The 22,778-nt window shown below is 37.5% G+C and overlaps 1 protein-coding gene across 1 annotated transcript in view; it reads left to right on the top strand.

The window, feature by feature from the left end:
- FBXO9 (F-box protein 9) overlaps positions 1 to 22,778 on the top strand; it is a 505,156-nt gene that overhangs the window by 100,628 nt on the left and 381,750 nt on the right. The gene's annotated exons all lie outside the window — the stretch shown is intronic.

The following is a 22,778-nucleotide window of genomic DNA, read 5'->3' as shown; positions in this document are numbered from 1 at the left end:
TGTAAAGTTTCTGATGTGTTATTTATTCTTGAAGCCATGTATATTTCCTTTAAACCTGAAAGAGAGTCTGGCTGGGTATAGTATTCTAAGTGAAGCATTCATTTCATTGAGTTTTGTCATTATATCCCACCACTACCTTCTAGCCTTAAGGGTTTCTTGTGACAGGTATGCTGTAAATCTTAAGGCTACTTGTTTAAATGTAATTTCTCTTTTTAACCTTGCTGCTTTCTGTATTCTATTCCTATATGAGGGATTCATCTTCATAATTAGGATGTGTCTTGGGGTGCTTTTCTTTGGGTCTCTTTTAGCTGGTAATCTTCTGGCATGCATGATTTGGTTGCATACAGTCTTTAGCTCTGGAAATTTCTCTGTAATGATGTTTTTGACTGTAGATTATTCTGGGAATTTTTTTCCTGGGTTTATGGGACTCCAATGATTCTGATGTAGTTCCTGTTGAATTTATCAAACATTTCTATTTTCACCTGTTTAACAAACTTTGAGTATTTTTTCCATTGTCTGATCATTTAAACTTAAAGAAAAACTTTAAGTTTCTTTTGCAATCTCTTCTGCTGTATGGAGTTATTATGCATATCACCTTTCAGCTGCTGTTACTCTATTGGAGTGGCTTTCCTTAGAGTTTTTCGTTTCCTCTACCACACTTTTCAAGTCCCATTATTTCAGTTTGGAGTTTTCTGATTTCTATATATATCAATATATAGATCGACCTATGCTTTCTTTGAGTTCTAATGAACATCCTAAAATGAACCTGATTTTGATATTCCTGACACGAGATAAGGATCACCTGAGTATTGCCTGGGCTCAGCTGTCTTCTTCACATTTTCCCACCTTCTATGAACCATCTACCTGCCTTAAAACCTCTGAGGCTCAATGGTTCTGAGTGAAAGGAGGGTGTGAGGAGCCAGAGAGATAGCATGGAGGGTAAGGCGTTTTGCCTTTCATGCAGAAGGTCATTGATTCAAATCCCCAGCATCCCATATGGTCCCCGAGCCTGCCGGGGGCGAGTTCTGAGTGTAGAGCCAGGAGTAACCCTTGAGCGCTGCTGGGTGTGACCCAAAAACCAAAAAAAAAAAAAAAAAAAAAATAGAAAAGAGAGTGTGAGATAAAGCTTACAGGCTCCTCCAGATATGTGCTCCCAGTCCTTCCATAGACCTAATCTACTTCACCTAGACTATGATCTCCAGGCCTTCGGTGTTGAGACTGACTCAAGGCTTCACTTTCTCTGGGCAGTGACCTTCCTTGGTTTTTCTCTGACCCCTGTTACTCTGAAGTACCTCTTCTCCAACAGACTAGCCAGATTCTTCATCTGAAGTAAAGTTTACAATCTTTATCTCTCCATTCTTTTCCAATCTGTCCCCAATGTAGCTGTTCAATTTAGTTTTCCTGACATGTCCTCCTACTGGCACACACAGCAACTGTATTTTTGTCTTTGTTCTACAGAATGGGCCAGTAAGATACACCCCAGATTGTCTCTTTGATCCATTCTTTGCTCCTTCCCATGCTATTCAAACAGGGCTTTACAACTCACAGTAAAACTTGCACAGACTTCACTAGAGATTATCATTTGCAGTAAAATCAAGTCACAGAGGGTTGTGGACTCTCCTTTAAAAAAGGGCTAGGAAGGCACACTACTTTCCATATTGGGGCACACCAATTCCAACAATTGTCCTGGGGTTGGATAAGGGCACTGGCAATGAAATGATACAATGTCCTCAAAAATCCACCCAGCTCGGGTCTTTTACTCCATTGTCCAAAGAAGTTCTTTTAAAGCTCTATTTAAAATTACATAAAGAATTTGTATTGCTCTTACAGAGTTTATGTAAAATTCTGGAATGTGAATCAGAACTAATAAAATCCATTAAATTATATTTATATTATTATCGTGATTACAAACATGATTGCAGTTGAATTTCAGTCATAAAGAGAACACTCCCCTTCACTAGTGTGACATTCCCATCACCAATGCCCCACATCTTCCTCTTCCTTTACAACTGTTTGTATTCAAGACAGGCATTCTACTTCTCTCACTCATTAACATTGCCCTAAAAATTTAGTCTCTGATTACCCTTTGAATCTCTGCAGTATTTGTAATGATCTCACCTTTTCATTTCTAATCTGGTTTATAAAGTTTCTGGGTTTTTGTGAGTTTTACTTCAATTTTAATTATTTTTTCAAATAAACAACATTTGCCAAATGTTTATATTTTAAATTGTTTATTTTTGAATTTCATTTCATTGACTCCTGATATAAACTTTGTTAATTCCTTCGGCCTACATATTTTTGTTTAATTTTGTTGATCATTTTTTAATTTTATAAGCTGTGTCATTAAGCTTTTTATGTAAGGCCTCTTATTCTTTCTGTGTGTGCTTTCAAATATATAGTTTCCTCTTAGTACTGCTTTGCTGTGTCCCATAAATTCTGATAATTTGTCTTCGTTGTCATTTGTTTCCAGGAATGTTTTTATTTCTTCCTTGATTTCATCTCTGTCCCACTGGTTGTTCAACAGTGTGATGTTTAATTTCCAGGTGTTAAAGTTTTCCTTATGTATCCCTTTGAAGTTCACTTCTAATTTAGTGCCTTGAGATCTGAGAAGGTAGTCTGTACCATTTTTTATCCTATTGAGTTTATGTTTTATGGGCCAACATGTGGTCTATCCTGGAGGAATGAGTATCCAGTTTTCTGGGATGGAGGTGCCCTATTTTCATCTACTAGTCTGTTGCATCAGAGCCCTAACACTAGTCCACTTTCTTCCATTTCTCTTTTTAGAGTTAGTATATTCTGATTGAATTCAGCCTGATTGACCTATCAAGATGGTGATAGTGCAGTGTTGAGATCTCCCACTATTAGTGTGTTGCTATTGCTATCTTCTTTTAGATTTGGCAACAATTGTATTAAATATTTTTCTGGTCCCTCATTGGATGCATATATGCTTAGGAGAATGATTTCTTCCTCTTGTACATATCCTTTGATTAGTACAAAATGACCATCTGTCCCTTATAACTTTTCTGAGTCACAAGTTTGTGTCATCTGATATAAATATGGCCACTCTAGCTTTTTTAAAGGAAGTTGCTTGGAGATTTTTCTCCAGCCTTTGATTTTGTGTCTATCTTTGTTCTGACTGTTTAGATGTGTTTTTTGTAGTAAGCAGAAGATTGGATTCAGCATTTTGATCCATTTTGCTACTCTATGTCTCCTGTGTCTCATTCTTTGAGTATTTTTTCCATTGTCAGATCATTTGCTTTAAGGTTCTTTTCAAGTCTCTTCTACTTATAGTTGCTTTGCATCTCATCTTCCAGGTCACTGATTTTGTCCTCAGCTGCTGTTATTCTGTTGTAGAGGCTTTTCGTTGAGTTTTTCATTATGTCTACTGAGTTTTTCAGTCTTGTTATTTCAGTTGGATAATTATACAATTCTATACAACTCCATAAAACAGAAATTGGATAAAAGCCTTGAAAATCAGACAAAAAATAAAATACTCAAAGAATATAAACATATTAAAATAGAAGTATTTGATAAGCTCAATAGAAACAACATAAGAATCATTGGAGTTCCAGAGACCCAGCAAGAAAATCTCCAGGAAAAATCAACAGTCGGGGACATCACTGTAGAGAAACTCCCAGAACTAAAAAGTGCATGCAACCAAATACAGAATCCCAAAGAGTACCAGCCTAAAGAGATCCTAAAAAAGATCCCCAATACATATCCTCATCACAATGATGAATCCCACAGAATGGTATAAAAATACCTGAAACCCTCAAGGTCCGAAGGCTGTTGTGGGACTACAGTGACAAACTCAATGAATTGAATGCTTCACCTAGAATAGTGCAAGCAGCCAGACTCACTTTCAGGCTTGAAGGGCTTCATGAATAAACAACAGCTCAAAAAAGTTTTAGATACAAAACCAACCTAAAGACAAACAGAAAGGTCTAATTTAAGACAAGAGAGACCCAAAAGACACACCAATCTCCTGCACAATGATATTAAATCCCATGGCAATTATTTTCTCAATGTCCTGTCATAAAAATAGACAATGAAAATGAAAACTGAAGAGTGGAACTGACAGATAAAATTTAGTTTATAGTTTCAATAAAGTATTTTAAAAAACAAAGAAAAATAAAAAAGAGAGGAAGAAAAAAGGAAGGAAAGAAACATTGTTTGAAAAAGAGCACAAAGACGTTTTTAACTAAATAACAAATTTACACACATCATAAAAGTTTAGAAATAGACTTGAGAGGCCTGAGAGATAGCATGGAGGTAAGGTGTTTGCCTTGCATGCAGAAGGATGGTGGTTTGAATCCTCGAATTCCATATGGTCTCTGTGCCTGCCAGAAGAAATTTTTGAGCATAGAGCCAGGAATAACACCTGAGCGATGCCAGGTGTGACCCAAAAACCAAAAAAAAAAAAAAAAAAAATTAGACTTGAATCATTCTAGCAAAACACTGCTAGCTGAGATAAAAGAAAATAGGAGAAAGAAAGACAGAAAGACAGACAGACAGAAAGAAAGACAAAGAAAGAAAAGGAAGGAAGAAAGAAAGAGATAGAAAGAAAAGAAGAAAGAAAGGAAGGAAGGAAGGAGAGGAAGGAGGAAGGAAAGGGAAGGAAGAAGAAAGAAGAAAAAGAAAGAAAGAAAGAAAGAAGATGAAAGAAAAAGAAAGAAGAGAGAGAGAGAGAGAGAAGAAAGAAAAGAAAGAAAGAAAGAAAGAAGAAAGAAAGAAGGAAAGAAAGAAAGAAAGAAAGAAAGAAAGAAGAAAGAAGAAAGTAAAGAAAGAAAAGAAAGAAAGAAAGAAAGAAAAAGAAGAAAGAAAGAAAGAAAGAAAGAAAGAAAAGAAAGAAAAGAAAGAAAGAGAAAGAAGAAAGAAAGAAAGAAAGAAAGAAAGAAAGAAAGAAAGAAAGAAAGAAAGAAGAGAAAGAAAGAAAGGGGGCCGGGCGTGGCGCTAAAAGTAAGGTGCCTGCCTTGCCTGCGCTAACCTTGGACGGACCGCGGTTCGATCCCCGGTGACCCATATGGTCCCCAAGCCAGGAGCAACTTCTGAGCACATAGCCAGGAGTAACCCCTGAGCGTTACTGGGTGTGGCCCAAAAACAAAGAAAGAAAGAAAGAAAGAAAGAAAGAAAGAAAGAAGAAAGAAAGAAAGATAAGAAAGAAAGAAAGAAGAAGAAAGAAAGAAGAAGGAAGAAGAAGGAAGGAAGGAAGGAAGGAAGGAAGGAAGGAAGGAAGGAAGGAAGGAAGGAAGGAAGGAAGGAAGGAAGAAAGAAAGAAAGAAAGAATAAAGGAAGAAAGAGAGAAAGAAAGGAAGAAAGAATAAAGGAAGAAAGAGAGAAAGAAAGAAGAGAGAAAATAAAGAAGAAAAAGGAAGGAAAAGAGAAGAAAGGAAGGTTAACCTGAAAGATGTTCAAGCAAAGTTTGTAGACTTCCCATGCCAGCATTCTAGTGAATATTTAGTCACCATTTGCTTATTTTTGGACTATACTGGCTTTGCTCAGAGGCTTACTCCTGTCTCTGCTCAGGAATTATTCCTGGTTGTAATCACCACAATCACTTGTTTTGATTATATCAAATGACTCTCCTGGACCATATGGAATGCTGGGAATTGAACCCAGGTCTACCACGGAAAAAACAAGTGCCTTATTCGAAGTATTGTCTCTCCAATCTTAGTGAGCATGGTTTGGTCACTCTTTTGGCAATTCCTATCCAACAGCGATATATTTCTTTGCTACATAAATGGATTTTCAGAGCTGGAAGTCCAGACTCCCTCTCAGAGCCGACTAACAGAGCGCTTGGCGCTAGATGGCGCATTATACAAAAAGAACATGGCTACCGGGCCTGACTAAGCTTCTCCCAGGACAGCCCTCCTAGGCTGTAGCAAGTCATAGCTAGTGACTTTCTTCTTTCCTTCCTTCCCTCCCTCTTTCCTTACCTCTCTCCTTCCTTCCCTCTCTCCTTCCTTCCATCCTTCCCTCCCTCTTTTTTCTTTTTTCTTTTTTCTTTCTTTCTTTCTTTCTTTCTTTCTTTCTTTCTTTCTTTCTTTCTTTCTTTCTTTCTTTCTATCTTTCTTTCTTTCTTTCTTTTTCTTTCTTTCTTTCTTTCTTTCTTTCTTTCTCTCTCTCTCTCTTTCTTTCTTTCTTTCTTTCTTTCTTTCTTCTTTCTTTCTTCCTTTTTCTTTCTTTGTTTCTTTCTTTCTTTCCTTCCTTCCTTCCTTCCTTCCTTCCTTCCTTCCTTCCTTTTTTTCTTCCTTTCTTCCTTTCTTTCTCTTTCCTTCATTCCTTCCTTCCTTCCTTCCTTCCTTTCTTTCTCTTTCCTTCATTCCTTCTCAGTCTTTTCTTCTCAGTCTTTCTTCCTTCGTTCCTTTCTTTTTCTCTATTTCTTCTTTCGCTATTTATTCCCTTTCTTTCTCCCTCCCTCTCTTGCTTCCTTCTTTCCTTCCTCCTTCCCTCTGTTTCTTCCTCCCTTCCTCTCTTTCTTCCTTCCTTTCTTCCTTCCTCCCTCTACTCTGTGTCTATTAATGGAGGAGTTTAGTATGTTCACATTTAAGAGATTATTGACAGAGAGGGTTGTTGTGCTCTATATTGTTTAGGGTTGTTATTACAATGGGTGTTTGGGTTGTGTAACTCATCTCTGAATAGTTTATTTAGGGTCAGTTGCAAATAGTGCAAGTTTTGTATTGTCTGAGAAGGTTTTAGTCCTCCCTCTCATGTGGATGATAGTTTTGCTGTGTAATGCACTCTAGGTTGGAAGATTCTTTATATTATATTTAAACACCTTGATTACATACATGATTGTGTTTGAGTTTCAGTCATGTAAAGAACACCACCCATCACCAGTGCAACATTCCCATCACCAATGTCCCAAATCTCCCTCTTCCCCACCCAAACCCCGCCTATACTCTAGACAGGCTTTCCATTTCCCTCATACATTCTCATTATTAGGACAGTTCAGAATGTAGTTATTTCTCTAACTAAACTCATCCCTGTTTGTGGTGAGCTTCATGAGGTGAGCTGTAATTTCCAGCCCTTCTCTCTTTTGTGTCTGAAAATTATTATAGCAAGAATGTCTTTCATTTTTCTTAAAACCCATAGATAAGTGAGACCATTCTTTCTTTCTCTCTCTCTCTCTCTCTCTCTCTCTCTCTCTCTCTCTCTCTCTCTCTGATGTATTTCACTCAGCATAATAGATTCCATGTACATACATGTATAGAAAAATTTCATGACTTCATCTCTCCTGAAGGTTGCATAATATTCCATTGTGTATATGTACCACTGTTTCTTTAGCCATTCATCTGTTGAAGGACATCTTGGATGTTTCCAGTGTCTTGTTATGGTAAATAGTGCTGCGATGAATATAGGAGTAAGGAAGGGATTTTTGTATTGTATTTTTGTGTTCCTAGGGTATATTCCTAGGAGTGGTGTAGCTGGATATTATGGGAGCTCGGTTTCCAGTTTTTGCACAAATCTCCATATTGCTTTTTATAAAGGTTGAACTAGGCAGCATTGCCACCAGCAGTGGATAAGAGTTCCTTTCTCTCCACATACCCACCAACACTCTTTGTTCTCATTCTTTGTGATGTGTGCCAATCTCTGGGGTGTGAGGTAATAACTCATAGGTGTTTTGATTTGCATCTCCCTGATGATTAGTGATGTGGAACATTTTTTCATATGTCTTTTGGCCGTTTGTATTTCTTCTTTTTCAAAGTGTCTCCATTTCTTCTCCCCATTTTTGATGGGGTTATATGTTTTTTTTTTTTCTTGCAAAGTTCTGTCAGTGCCCTGTATATTTTGGAGATTAGCCCCTTATCTGATGGGTACTGTGTGAATAGTTTCTCTCACTCAGTGGGTGGTTCTTGTATCCTGGGCGCTATTTCCTTTGAGGTGCAGAAGCTTCTCAGCTTTATATATTCCCATTGGTTAATCTCAGCTTTCACTTGCTTGGAGAGTACACTTTCCTCCTTGAATATGCCTGTAGTCTCAATGTCCTGGAATGTTTTGCCTACGTGTTGTTCTATAAATATTATGGTTTCGGGTCTGATATTGAGGTCTTTAATCCATTTGGATTTTACCTTCGTACATAAAGTTAACCGGGGGTCTAAGTTCAAATTTTTGCAAGTGGCTAGCCAGTTGTGCCAACACCACTTGTTGAAGAGGCTTTCTTTGCTTCGTTTACGATTTCTTGCTACTTTATCAAAAATTAGGTGATTGTATGTCTGGGGAACATTCTTCTCTGAGTATTCAAACCTATTCACTGATCTGAGGGTCTGTCTTTATTCCAATACCATGCTGTTTTGATAACTATTGCTGTGGAGTAAAGTTTAAAGTTGGGGAAAGTAATTCCTCTCATATTATTTATCCCAATGATTGCTTTAGCTATTCTAGGGTGTTTATTATTCCAAATGAATTTCCAAAGTGCCTGATCCACTTCTTTGAAAAATGTCATGGGTATCTTTAGAGGGATCGCATTAAATCTGTACAATGTTTTGGGGAGTATTGCCATTTTTATTATGTTAATCATGCCAATCCATGAGCAGGGTATGTGTTTTCACATCCACGTATCCTCTATTATTTCTTGAAGTAGAGTTTTATAGTTTTCTTTGTATAGGTCCTTCACATTTTTAGTCAAGTTGATTGCAAGATATTTGAGTTTGTGTGGCACTATTGTAAATGAGGTTGTTTTCTTAATGTCCATTTTACTTATTACTATTGGTGTATAGAAATGCCATTGATTTAATGTGTTAACTTTGTAGCCTGCTACATTGCTATATGAGTCTATTGTTTCTAGAAGCTTTTTGGTAAATTCTTTAGGGTTTTCAAAGTATAATATTATGTCATCTTCTAACAGTGCGAGCTTGACTTCTTCCTTTTCTATATGGATTCCCTTGATATCTTTATCTTGCCTAATTGCTATAGCAAGAGCTATGTTGAATAGGAGTGATAAGAGAGGACAGCCTTGTCTTGTACTAGAATTTAGAGAAAATGCTTTTAGATTTTCTTCATTGAGGATAATATTTGACATTGGCTTGTGGTAGATGGCCTTAACTATATTGAGAAAGGTTTCTTTGATTCCCATCTTGCTGAGAGTTTTTTTTTTTTTTAAATTGCTCATGGCTTGCCACTATAAAACTGGGAAGTTTTGATTCCCAGTCAACACTATTGACGTTTTTTTAGATCTGAAAAAATGGTTTTGAATTAAAGATTGATTTTCGTAAATTTTCTGCATTCAGTTAGCTGTCACTCAGTTTTATAGAGAAATAATAACTGTTTTATGTGAAACAAATACAGCTTGAACTTTATTAATATTTTATGAGTTTATTTAAACTAAACTACTTCAGATTTCTTTTTTTTTCACATGCCTACATTATTGCTGCATTAACTTTATTTTATTTTTTTAATGTAGTTAGCAGCACACAGACCAGTTAATCCTAAATTGTAGTGCATCTTTTATACTTTTTCTTTTTTTTTTTAACACCAGCCATCACCAGTGCAACATTCCCATCACCAATGTCCCAAGTCTCCCTCCTCCCCACCCGACCCCCCGCCTGTACTCTAAACAGGTTCTCAATTTCCCTCATACATTCTCATTATTAGGACAGTTCAAAATGTAGTTATTTATCCAACTAAACTCATCACTCTTTGTGATGAGCTTCCTGAGGTGAGCTGGAACTTCCAGCTCTTTTCTCTTTTGTGTCTGAAAGTTATTATTGCAAGAATGTCTTTCATTTTTCTTAAAACCCATAAATGTGTGAGTCCATTCTGCGTTTTTCTCTCTCTCTCTGACTTATTTCACTCAGCATAATAGATTCTGTGTACATCCATGTATAGGAAAATTTCATGACTTCATCTCTCCTGACAGCTGCATAATATTCCATTGTGTATATGTACCACAGTTTCTTTAGCCATTCGTCTGTTGAAGGGCATCTTGGTTGTTTCCAGAGTCTTGCTATGGTAAATAGTGCTGCAATGAATATAGGTGTAAGGAAGGGGTTTTTGTATTGTATTTTTGTGTTCCTAGGGTATATTCCTAGGAGTGGTATAGCTGGATCGTATGGGAGCTTGATTTTCAGTTTTTGGAGGAATCTCCATATCGCTTTCCATAAAGGTTGAACTAGACGGCATTCCCACCAGCAGTGGATAAGAGTTCCTTTCTCCCCACATCCCCGCCAACACTGTTTATTCTCATTCTTTGTGATGTGTGCCATTCTCTGTGGTGTGAGGTGGTATCTCATCATTGTTTTGATTTGCATCTCCCTGAGGATTAGTGATGTGGAGCACTTTTTCATGTGTCTTTTGGCCATCTGTATTTCTTCTTTGTCAAAGTGTCTGTTCATTTCTTCTCTCCATTTTTTGATGGGATTAGATTTTTTTTCTTGTAAAGTTCTGTCAGTGCCTTGTATATTTTGGAGATTAGCCCCTTATCTGATGGGTATTGGGTGAATAGTTTCTCCCACTCAGTGGGTGGCTCTTGTATCTTGGGCACTATTTCCTTTGAGGTGCAGAAGCTTCTCAGCTTAATATATTCCCATCTGTTAATTTCTGCTTTCACTTGCTTGGAGAGTGCAGTTTCTTCCTTGAAGATGCCTTTAGCCTCAATGTCCTGGAGTGTTTTACCTACGTATTGTTCTATATATCTTATGGTTTTGGGGCTGATATCGAGGTCTTTAATCCATTTGGATTTTACCTTCGTACATGATGTTAGCTGGGGGTCTAAGTTCAATTTTTTGCAAGTGGCTACCCAGTTTTGCCAACACCACTTGTTGAAGAGGCTTTCTTTGTTCCATTTAGGATTTTTTGCTCCTTTATCAAAAATTAGATGATTGTATGTCTGGGGAACATTCTCTGAGTATTCAAGCTTATTCCACTGATCTGAGGGCCTGTCTTTATTCCAATACCATGCTGTTTTGATAACTATTGCTTTGTAGTAAAGTTTAAAGTTGGGGAAAGTAATTCCTCCCATATTCTTTTTCCCAATGATTGCTTTAGCTATTCGAGGATGTTTATTGTTCCAAATAAATTTCAAAAGTGCCTGGTCCACTTCTTTGAAGAATGTCATGGGTATCTTTAGGGGGATCGCATTAAATCTGTACAGTGCTTTGGGGAGTATTGCCATTTTAATGATGTTAATCCTGCCAATCCATGAGCAGGGTATATGCTTCCATTTCCACGTGTCCTCTCTTATTTCTTGGAGCAGATTTTTATAGTTTTCCTTGTATAGGTCCTTCACATTTTTAGTCAAGTTGATTCCAAGATATTTGAGTTTGTGTGACACTATAGTGAATGGAGTTGTTTTCTTAATGTCCATTTCTTCCTTATTAGTATTGGTGTATAGGAAGGCCATTGACTTTTGTGTGTTAATTTTGTAGCCTGCCAAGTTGCTTTATGAGTCTATTGTTTCTAGAAGCTTTTTGATAGAGTCTTTGGGGTTTTCTAAGTAGAGTATCATGTCATCTGCAAACAGTGAGAGCTTGACTTCTTCCTTTCCTATCTGGATTCCCTTGATATCCTTTTCTTGCCTAATCACTATAGCGAGTACTTCCAGTGCTATGTTGAATAGGAGTGGTGAGAGAGGACAGCCTTGTCTTGTGCCAGAATTTAGAGGAAAGGCTTTCAGTTTTTCTCCATTGAGGACAATATTTGCCTCTGGCTTGTGGTAGATGGCCTTCACTATATTGAGAAAGGTTCTCTCCATTCCCATCTTGCTGAGAGTTTTGATCAAGAATGGGTGTTGGACCTTGTCAAATGCTTTCTCTGCGTCGATTGATATGATCATGTGATTTTTATTTTTCTTGCTGTTGATGTTGTGTATTATGTTGATAGATTTACAGTTGTTAAACCAGCCTTGCATTCCTGGAATGAAACCTACTTGATCGTAGTGGATGATCTTCTTAATGAGGCATTGAATCCTATTTGCCAGGATTTTGTTGAAGATCTTTGCATCTGCATTCATCAGCGATATTGGTCTGTAATTTTCTTTTTTCGTAGCATCTCTGTCTGGTTTAGGTATCAAGGTAATGTTGGCTTCATAAAAGCTATTTGAAAATTTTCCTGTTTTTTCAATTTCATGAAAGAGTCTTGCCAGGATTGGTAGTAGTTCCTCTTGAAAGGTTTGAAAGAATTCATTAGTAAATCCATCTGGGCCTGGGCTTTTGTTTTTGGGCAGACATTTGATTACTTTCTTAATTTCCTCAATAGTAATGGGTGTGTTTAGATATGCTACATCCTCTTCATTCAATCGTGGAAGATTATAAGATTCCAAAAATTTATCCATTTCTTCCAGGTTTTCATTTTTAGTGGCATAGAGTTTCTCAAAGTAGTTTCTGATTACCCTTTGAATCTCTACCATATCAGTAGTGATCTCTCCTTTTTCATTCCTAATACGAGTTATCAAGTTTCTCTCTCTTTCTTTCTTTGTTAGTTTTGCCAGTGGTCTATCAATCTTGTTTATTTTTTCAAAGAACCAACTTCTGCTTTCGTTGATCTTTTGGATGGTTTTTCTGGTTTCCACTTCATTGATTTCTGCTCTCAGCTTTGTTATTTCCTTCTGCCTCCCTATTTTTGGATCCTTTTGTTGAGCACTTTCTAATTCTATGAGCTGCGTCATTAAGCTATTCAGGTATGCCCCTTCTTCTTTCCTGATGTGTGCTTGCAAAGCTATAAATTTTCCTCTTGCTGAGAGTTTTTTAAAATCAATAATGGGTGTTGGATCTTATAAAATACTTTCTCAGCATATATTGATATGATCATGTGATTTTTATTTTTCTTCTTGTTGACTCTGTGTATTATGTTGATAGATTCATAGATGTTAAAGCATCCTTTCATTCCAGGGATGAAATCTACTTGATCGTAGTGAATGATCCTCTTGATGAGGCATTGGATTCTATTTGCCAGCATTTTGTTAAAGATCATTGTGTTCATCAGGGATATTGGTCTGTAATTTTCTCTTTTGGCAACATCTCTATCTGGTTTAGGTATCAAGGTGATGTTGGTTTATAAAAGTTGTTTGGAAGTGTTTCCCTTTTTTCAATTTCATAAAAGAGCCTAGCTAGGATTGATAGTGTTCCTATTAAAAGGTTTGAAAGAATTCATTAATGAATCCATGTGGACTTAGCTTTTGATTTTGGGCAGACATTTGATTACCATTTTAATTTTCTTAATAGTGATGGGCTTGTTTAGATATGCTACTTCCTCCTTATTCAAACATGGAAGGTTATAAGAGTTTAAGAATTTATCCATTTCTTCCAGGTTTTCATATTTAGTGGCATAGAGTTTCTCAAAGTAGTCGCTGATTACACTTTGAATCTCTACAATATCTCTAGTGATCTCCCTCTTTTCATTTCTAATATGGGTTATTAAGTTTCTATCTCTCTCTTTCCTCGTGAGTTTTGCCAATGGTTTATCAATATTCTTTATTTTTTTCGAAGAACCAACTTCTGTTTTCGTTGATCTTCCAGATTGTTTTTTGGGTTTCCACTTTATTTTTTGGCTCTTAGCTTTGTTATTTCCTTCTGTCTCACTATTTTTGGTTCCACTTATTGATCATTTTCTAATTTTATAAGCTGTTTTATTAAGCTGTTCAGCCCCTTCTTTCTTCATGATGTACGTTTGCAATGGTACAAATTTTCCTCTAAGTACTGCTTTTACTGTGTCCCTTAGACTCTGATAGTTTGTGTCTTCATTGTCATTTGTTTTCAGGAAAGTTTTGATTTTCTTTTTTATTTCATCTCAGACCCACTGGTTGTTCAGTAGTAGGCTGTTTAATTTCCAGTTGTTAAAGTATTCCTTCTGTGTCCCTTTGTAGCTCACTTCTAATTTCAGAGCCTTGTGGTTAGCGAGGTAGCCTGCAAAATTTTTATCCTCTTGATATTATTGAGGAATGTTTTATGTGCCAGCATATGATCTATCCTGGAGAATGACCCATGTAATTGGAGATGAATGTCAATCTAGGTTTCTGGGGATGGAGTGTCCTATATATATTTACTAGTCCTCTTTCTTTCATTTTTCTTTTCACGGCTCGTATATTTTTGTTGGGTTTCAGTCTGGTTGTCCCGTCAGTGTGGACAGGGCCGTGTTGAGGTCTTCCACAATTAGTATGTTATTTTTGATATCCTCTTTCAAATTTGTCAAAATTGTATTAGATATTTTGCTCATCTCTCATTGGGTGCATATATGTTTAGTAGTGCGTTTTCTTCCTGTTGCACATATCTCTTGATTAGTATGAAGTGTCCATCTTTGTCCCTTACAACTTTTCTGAGTTTAAAGTTGGCATCATCTGATATTAATATGGCCACCCCAGCCTTTTCAGGTTGTTGTTTGCTTGAATGATTTTCCTCCAGCCTTTGATTTTGAGTCTATGTTTGTTCTGACTATTCAGGTGTGTTTCTTGTAGGGAGCAGAAGTTTGAATTCATCTTTTTGATCCACTTAGCCACTCTGTGTCTCTTATTTTTTTCCCACTGCCTCCCTCCCCTCCACTCTGTGTCTCTTAATTGGTGTATTTAGTCCATTGACATTGAGGGAGATGATTGTCATGGGAGTTAATGTCATCTTTGTGTATAAATTTGCTGTGTCTGTTGGTCTTTCTTGTCTTAATGTAGACCTTTCAGTTTTTCTTTTAAGACTTGTTTGCATCTGTAAAGTTTCTGGGCTATTGTTTGTCCATGAAGCTATGTACCCTTCCTTCAAATCTGAATGTGAGTTGGGCTGGGTGCAGTATTCTAGGTGAAACCTTCATTTCACTAAGTCTTGACACAATATCCCACCACAGTCTTCTGGCCTGGGGAGTTTCTTGTGACATGTCTGTTGTAAATCTTAAGGATGCTCCTTTGAATGTAGTTTTCCTTTTTTTAAAAAAAATTTTTTTTAATTTTTCTTTTGTCCAAAGTGAATTACAAATCTTTCACAATAATTTTTTGGTACATAGTGACATTGAATCAGGTGCATTCCCACCACCAATTTTGTCCTCCCTCCACTCATGTTCCCAGCATGCATTCCATATTCCCCTCCTTTACTCCCCGGGTTGCTACTATAAGTGGTCCCCTCTTTGCCTAGCATGTTGTAGATAGGGTGTCAATTCTGTTGTTGATGGCTTTGGATTTGGTGTTTAGTCTGATAGTTTTTTATATATACAGTCACAGTTCATGTGATTGTTAGGTTTTGTACCCACCATTATTTCCCCCTCAGTTTGTGAGATGGAACAAGATGGTTCATATTATGGGGTTCTGTTTGAAGGGAAAAATAAATATAATGGGGCAAAAATTAAACAAGCAAAAAATGGGTGGAGTCCTTCTAGAGACTATAAATATCAATTTAATAGAAAAAAGGGAAAAGGAAGAAAAACTAGTAGCAATACTAAAAAATATTTTATATAATTTTTATTTTAATTATAGTGGCTTACATATCATTCACAGTAATATTCCAGGTACATATTTACATTGAATCAGGGGAATTTCCACCCCCGAATTGTCCTCCCACAACTGCTCCCATCCTGCCTCCCATATTCTCCACTCTCCCCCCAGGGGCTGCTAGAATGCGTGGTCTCTTCTGTGTTTAGTTTATTACTTAGTGGTCTTATAGCTGTTTTGTCTTGGTGCCTCCATTACTGCCCCCTCTAATTGGGAGGCGGGACTAGAAAGTTCAAGTTATGTGGATTTGTTTGAGGAAGAGAAAGGTAATATAATGGGGTAAAAATCGACTCTGCCAACTATGAACAGAGTCATTCTAGAGGCTCTCATCCTTGGTTTGGATGAAGGAGAAAAGAAGAAGGTGAAACACCACAACAGTTCAAAAAGAAGAATCAAATAATATATCCAGTGAGCACTGCAGCAATAAAAATATGCACCACATAGTTGCCATGGTCTTGAGATTGGAAATATGACAAGGCACAAAGCGGAAGAAGAGAAAATAAGAAAGAAAAAGTAAATATATAATTATAAAAATGGACAACTACTTCAATATCTACCCCAAAACAAAGAAATAGACAAAAACTAGATAAATATAAAAATAAATAAAAAAATTTAAAGAAGGATTATTTAGTGGTTTTTGTGCCCCCCCCCCCACATAGGCACAGTAAATATTGGGGTTATCCAAAACTGGAATCCCCTTGGCCTAAGAGATACAGGGTTTCTCTACCCTTGGAATATATTGTCATGGGATTATCTATAAACTCCTTTCACGTTCATTTACTCTCCCCTTGGTGTTTTTGTGCCATATGGAAGACTTTTGCTCCAATCTGGATGATAAAAACAGACCTCTAAATTTAGAGGTCTCATCTGTGCACAGGTCAAGGAGTGGAACTTATGATGAAGACTTTCTTTGTGATTTTAGAAGTTATGTTTCCTCGATGTCATTTTAATCTGTCTTCTGTGGTTAGTGGTCTTGGCCCTTGCGCTGAAACTCGGATGGATTCTGGGATATCATCTTTTGTTATGTTTTCAGAAGACCCGTTCAGTTGCAATTGCCTCAGTCAGGACTCTGGAATTGGAGGTCATGATTGTTATGCAGGACGTAGACCAAACCCTAGAGTAGGGCTTTCTTGTTGGTCCCAGAATACATACTGCCCAGTCATGGTTCTATCAGTCAGTCATCTGTATATCACGTTCTTGGCTTTTGCACAGCCCATAGTGTGGTAAGTCTTCTGATTTTGTTTTATCATTAGTTGGTAAGGTAGGATAACCTGTTCTTATGTCCATTTGTTCCCAATTTCCTCGTTGTCAGAAGGATATCATATTAGAACTGTCACATGCTGGAGATCGAGTAGTATTCAGGATGTCCCAGATGGGCTTTGGTTCCTGTAGCTGTTGTGAAGAACTGTGTCGGTTCTATGTCTGGGGTTCAGGATTCAAGTCTGGACGGTCGGTGCATAATTTTCTGGAGTCTAAGATGTATCCACATGACATATTTTTAAGGTGGGAGATTCCCCTGTATCGTAAATAAGTATGAGTTCTTATCCCTAGTAGATAAGAGCTTGTTTATATACGTGGGATTTCCCCTTTTTTAGTGTGCCTTTGCAGGAAGAAATGGTGCTTCATTATATTGCTGGTGCATTTGGGGGTGTAAAGAACAGAGAAACAAGTTACACACCCAAAAAATATAAAAATAGAAATGAAAAAATATATATTTGCTCACATATGTATAGTGAAAAATGATTTTAAGTAAAATGAAATAAAAAATAAAGAGGTAGTGTTATAGAGGCCTTATACTTGTGATGGAAGTATAGGTTTCCCCATTGCCTTTTGAGATTTTCTTGTGGGTTGTGGGTTCCCTGGCACCTTTTCATCGCACACCCTGCCCTTCCTGAGATTGGTAAAATATTTGAGGGGGGGTCTTGTGTAAAGTTCTTGCATTGGGAGTCCTTTTAGGGCTAAGTCTGGTATCCAGCAACAGTCCACATTAGGATAAGTTGGTAGGGAGAGCCACACAGCATGAGTTAGTAGGGGTGTTGGTTGTCTTTTCCTGTTGGAGACGAGGTGTGGCTTTGAGTGGATGTCCCTTTGCTCGGGTGTTGGGTACTGGTTTGTTGGGGGTAGGAGGTCAGTCTTGATGCCTAATAGATTAAGAACTGAGGGTGAAAAATTTTAATAAATTGGAAAATCTGGATGGGATAGAGGGGTGAAGGGGTAGTCGGATTCCTAGAAAGGGGATAGGGGAGAGTATTTGGAAGGGGCAGAAAGGAAGAAAGGGAAAAATAAGATTAAATAGGGAAAAGAAAAAAAAGGAAGAGGGAGTAGTGAGAAGAGAGGTGAAAAGAGCGGGTGCATGTCATTTTGCTTGAATATATTCAATGAGTAGACCCCGTAGTATAAGTCTGCAGGTCACTGTTGCTGCTTCGGTGGTCTGGCTGGTCACATGCTTCAGGTCCTAAAAGAAGGTATGTCCTAGAGATTAAGGGTGTGTTAAAAAGTTTTGTCCAGACAATTTTGTAACACAACCTAGGTATGGTATCTCGTGTGGCTTAGCTCTGAGGTGCCATCTTAGGTTGCCCATCCTTTGTATCCAAGAACGCCTGTGGACAGAAAAGCTGAGAGGCTACTTTAAATATATTAAGCTTAAGGCATTAACACCTATTTTTATGAAATACTTCGGTTGTAGTCAGTGATTTCCCATGGTATTCTTTACCTGTAACCTAAGAGATTATTATGAGCCTTTGCAGTAACAGGCTAATTACATACTTGTTCACTCTACACTAGGGGTCCTCAAACTTTTTAAACAGAGGGCCAGTTCACTGTTCCTCAGACCATTGGAGGGTCTGACTATAATAAAAACAAAACTTATGAACAAATTCTTATGCACACTGCATATATCTTATTTTGCAATGAAGAAACAAAACAGATACAAATACAATATGTGGCCTGCGGGCCATAGTTTGAGGACCACTGCCTACGCTGCTATTTCTGCAGTTGCTGGTTTCTTTATGGTTTAATGTGTGGTCGAGAGTTTATGATGTTCCTCTTTCATGTGCTTTGGGCACTTCTGCTCAGTATATGTGTGGTATTACTGTGTTTGGAGTTTCTAGATTGTTAAGTCCATTTATTTGATCTTTGAATATTAGTTGTATATATGGTGTAGTTTCTAGGTGCTTCAGAATAATGCTATCATTCTGTGTTTATCTTTCATCTTCTGACTTACTTCATTTAACATAATATGATCTAGGTCCATCCATGTTGCTGCAAAGTCTGTGATTGAATCATTTCTTACTGCCATGTAGTATTCCATTGTGTATAGATACCACATCTTAATGATCCACTCATCTGTTGTTGGGCATCGAGGTTGGTTCCAAGACTTGGCTATTATACTGAGTGCTGCAATAAATAGTGGGGTGCACACATATTTTGGGATGAATGTCCTTCCGGCTTGGGGGTAGATACCCAGGAGAGCAATTGCTGGGTCAAATGGCAGCTCAATTCTGAGTTCCTTGAGCACTCCCCAGACTGTTCTCCATAGGGGTTGGACTAGGGGGCATTCCCACCAGCAGTGGATGAGAGTACCTTTCATACCACAACCCCGCCAACAGAGATTGTTTCCATTATTTTTTATGTGAGCCATCCTCACTGGTGTAAGGTGGTACCTCATTGTTGTCTTGATTTGGATTTCCCTAATGATGAGTGAAGGTGAGCATGTTTTCATGTGTTTGTTGGCCATCTTTCAATCTTCTTCAGTGAAGTTTCTTTTCATTTCATCTCCCCATTTTTCTATGGCTTTATTTGGTTTTGCGAAGCTCATCTTTCTGAGTGCTTTGTATATTCTGGATATCAGCCCTTTATCGGACATGTAGATTGCAAAGATTTTTTCCCATTTAGTTACCTGTCTTCTTGTGTTGAGTATGTTTTCTTTTGCCATGCAGAAGCTTTTTAGTTTGGTGTAGTGCCATTTATTTATGTTTGATGCTAAAGTTCTTGCCATTGGCAATCTATCATCAAAGACTTTTTTGATATATAGGTCTTCGAGTGTTCCGCCTATTTTTTCTCAATAAACTTTCTGGTTTTGGGTCTGATTTCGAGGTCTTTGATCCATTTTGAGTTGACTTTTGTATATGGGGTGAGGTATGGGTCAATTTTCAATTTCTTACAAGTGGTTTTCCAGTTGTACCAACACCATATGTTGAAAAGACTTTCTTTGTCCCATTTCAAGTTCTTGGCTCTTTTGTCAAATATTAGTTGACTATATGTCTGGGGGGCTTATGTCTGGAAATTCTGTTCTAACCCACTGGTCTGAAGCTCTGTCTTTGTACCAGTACCATACCATTTTGATCACTATGGCTTTATAGTATAGCTTCAGGTTAGGTAGCGAGATGCCACCCAGTTTCTTGTTTTTTACTATGTGTTTGGTTATCCTGGGTCTTTTGTGGTTCCAGATAAATTTTATGATTGATTGTTCTAAGTCTTTAAAGAATGATGTCTGAATTTGGATGGGAATTGCATTAAATCTATATAGGAGTTTGGGTAGGATGGTCATTTTGACTATATTGATTCTACCTACCCATAAGCATGGGTTCTTCCATTTTCTTAGATCCTCTTCAATTTCTTTCTGAAGTGTTTTGAAGTTTCCCTGGTATAAGTCCTTCACTTTCCTTGTAAGGTTGATCCCTTGTTACTATTTTAAATGGAATTGAATTCTTTTTTTTTTTTTTTTTTGGTTTTTGGGCCACACCCATTTGACACTCGGGGGTTACTCCTGGTTATGCACTCAGAAATTGCCCCTGACTTGGGGGGACCATATGGGATACCGGGGGATCGAACCGAGGTCTGTCCTATGCTAGCGCTTGCAAGGCAGACACCTTACCTCTAGCGCCACCTGGAATTGAATTCTTAATCCCTCTCTTCTCTACTTCATTATTTGTGTAGAGAAATGCTACTGTCTTTTGTGTATTCACTTTGCAGCCAGCCACTTTGCTGTATTGGCTATATCTAGAAGTATTACTGTGGACTCTTTAGGGTTTTTTTATGTGTATCATCATATCATCTGCGAAGAGGGATAATTTGAGTTCCTCTTTCCTAATTTGGATTCCTTTGATTCCCTTCTCTTGTCGAATTGCTATTGCTAGGACTTCTAAGATTATATTGAATAAGAGTGGAGAGAGTGGACAGCCTTGCCTAGTTCCTGACCCTAGTGGAAATGTTTTCAGTTTTTCACCATTAAGGATAATGTTGGCTGTGGGCTTTTCATAGATAGCTGTAACTGTCTTGAGAAAGGTTCCTTCTAACCCTATTTTGCTGAGTGTTTTCAACATGAATGGGTGTTGAATTTTGTCAAACACCTTCTCTGCATCGATTGATATGATCATGTGGTTTTTGTTTTTCTTGTTGTTGATATGGTGTATAATATTGATTGATTTACATATGTTGAACCAACCTTGCATCCCTGGGATGAAACCCACTTGGTCACGGTGTATAATCTTTCTGATGTAGTGCTGGGTTCGGTTTGCTAAAATTTTGTTGAGAATTTTTGCATCTATGTTCATTAGGGAGATTGGTCTCTAGTTTTCTTTCTTGGTGCTGTCCTTGCTGTCTTTGGGCATGAGTGTGATATTAGCCTCATAAAAGGAGTTGGAGAGGGTTCCTGTCTTTTCTAAAGCTTGGAAGAGCCTGTGGATCAATGGTAGTAAGTCTTCTCGAATGTTTGATAGAATTCATCTGTAAAACCATCTGGACCTGGGCTTTTGTTCTTAGGGAGTTTCTTAATTATATCTTTGATTTCCTCTGAAGTGATTGGCCTGTTTCGATTTTCTAGATCTTCAGATTCCTGTCTTGGTAGCTGGTATTTTTCTAAGAATCTGTCGATTTCTGCTGGGCTCTCTAGCCTAACTGAGTATAGTTGTTCATAATATGATCTCATGATATGTTGTATTTCTTGGGGTTCTGTTATAATCACTCCCCTTTCATTTGTAAACCTATTAATTTGGGTGATTTCCCTCTTTTTTTGGTGAGTCTTGCCAGTGGTTTGTCTATCTTGTTTATGTTTTCAAAAAACCAACTCCTGGACTTATTGATTTTTTGTATTGTTTTTTTGGTTTCTATGTTGTTTATTTCTGCTCTGGTTTTTATTATTTCTTGACTTCTCGTTGTAGTTGGATTTCTTTGCTGCAGTTGTTCCAGTTCCTTAAAGTGACCCTTTAAATAGTTGATTTTGTTATTTTCCTCTTTTCTGACATAAACCTGTATTGCTATGAGATTCCCCCTAATTACTGCTTTCACTGTGTCCCACAGTTTTGACAAGTTGTCTCTTCATTATCGTTTGTCTCAAGAAATCTTTTTACTTCTTCCTTGAGTTGCTCTTTGATCCAACTGTTGTTGAGTAGCATGTTGTTTAATCTCCAGGTGTGTGATTTTCTCCATTGTTTTTTCTTACAATCAATTTTGACCTCTGTTGCATAGTGATCTGATAGGGTGCTTCTGATGATCCTTACACTTGTGGTTTTATATAAGTTAGATTTATATCCTAAGGCATGGTGTATTCTGGAGAAGGTTCCATGTGGGCTTGAGAAGAATGTGTATTCTGCTTTTGGGGGCTGGAGGGCCCTATGTAAATCTACTAGCCCTAGATCTTCAAATTTTTCATTTAGGGCTCTTATTACTTTGCTATTTTTCTGCCTGCTGGATCTATCCAGTGGTGATAGTGGAATATTGAGATTCCCCTACTACTACCACATTTCCCTTCATGTGTTTCTCCAGGTTTGTGAGTAATTGCCTCACATATTTTGCTGAGTCTACATTAGGTGCATAAATATTGACCAGGGTTAGTACTTCTTGATCTATTATTCCCCCGATCAATATGTAGTGACTTTCCTTGTCTCTGATCACTTTCTTGAGGTTGAATGCAATTTGGTCTGTTATTATGATGGCCATCCCTGCTCTTCTTGTTTTCCATTGGCCTGAATAATTGATTTCCATCCTTTTATTCTAAGTCTGTGCCTGTCCTGCATTAATAGATGTGTTTCTTGCAAGCAACAGAAGTTCGGTTTATGTTTTCTAATCCAGTTCTCTAGTATATGTCTTTTAATGGGAGAGTTTAGACCATTAACATTTAGGGAGATTATTGACAGAGAGGGCTGTTGTGTAATTGTGTTGTGTAGGGTTGTTGTTGCTGTTACAATCAGGGATTTGGATTGTGTAATTTGTTTTTGAGTAGGTCATTTAAAATTGGTTTTGTTTGCACAAATATTGCTAGATTGTTTTTATTTGAGAATGTTTTTAGTCTTCCTTTCCATATGAATGAGAGTTTTGCTGGGTATTGGACCCTAGGTTGGAAATTTCTTTCATTCAGTCATTTAAATATGTCATT

This window comes from Suncus etruscus, chromosome 7 (assembly GCF_024139225.1).
Source record: "Suncus etruscus isolate mSunEtr1 chromosome 7, mSunEtr1.pri.cur, whole genome shotgun sequence".
In the NCBI taxonomy this organism is placed as follows: Eukaryota; Metazoa; Chordata; class Mammalia; order Eulipotyphla; family Soricidae; genus Suncus; species Suncus etruscus.
This window is presented reverse-complemented; position numbering and strand designations above follow the sequence as displayed.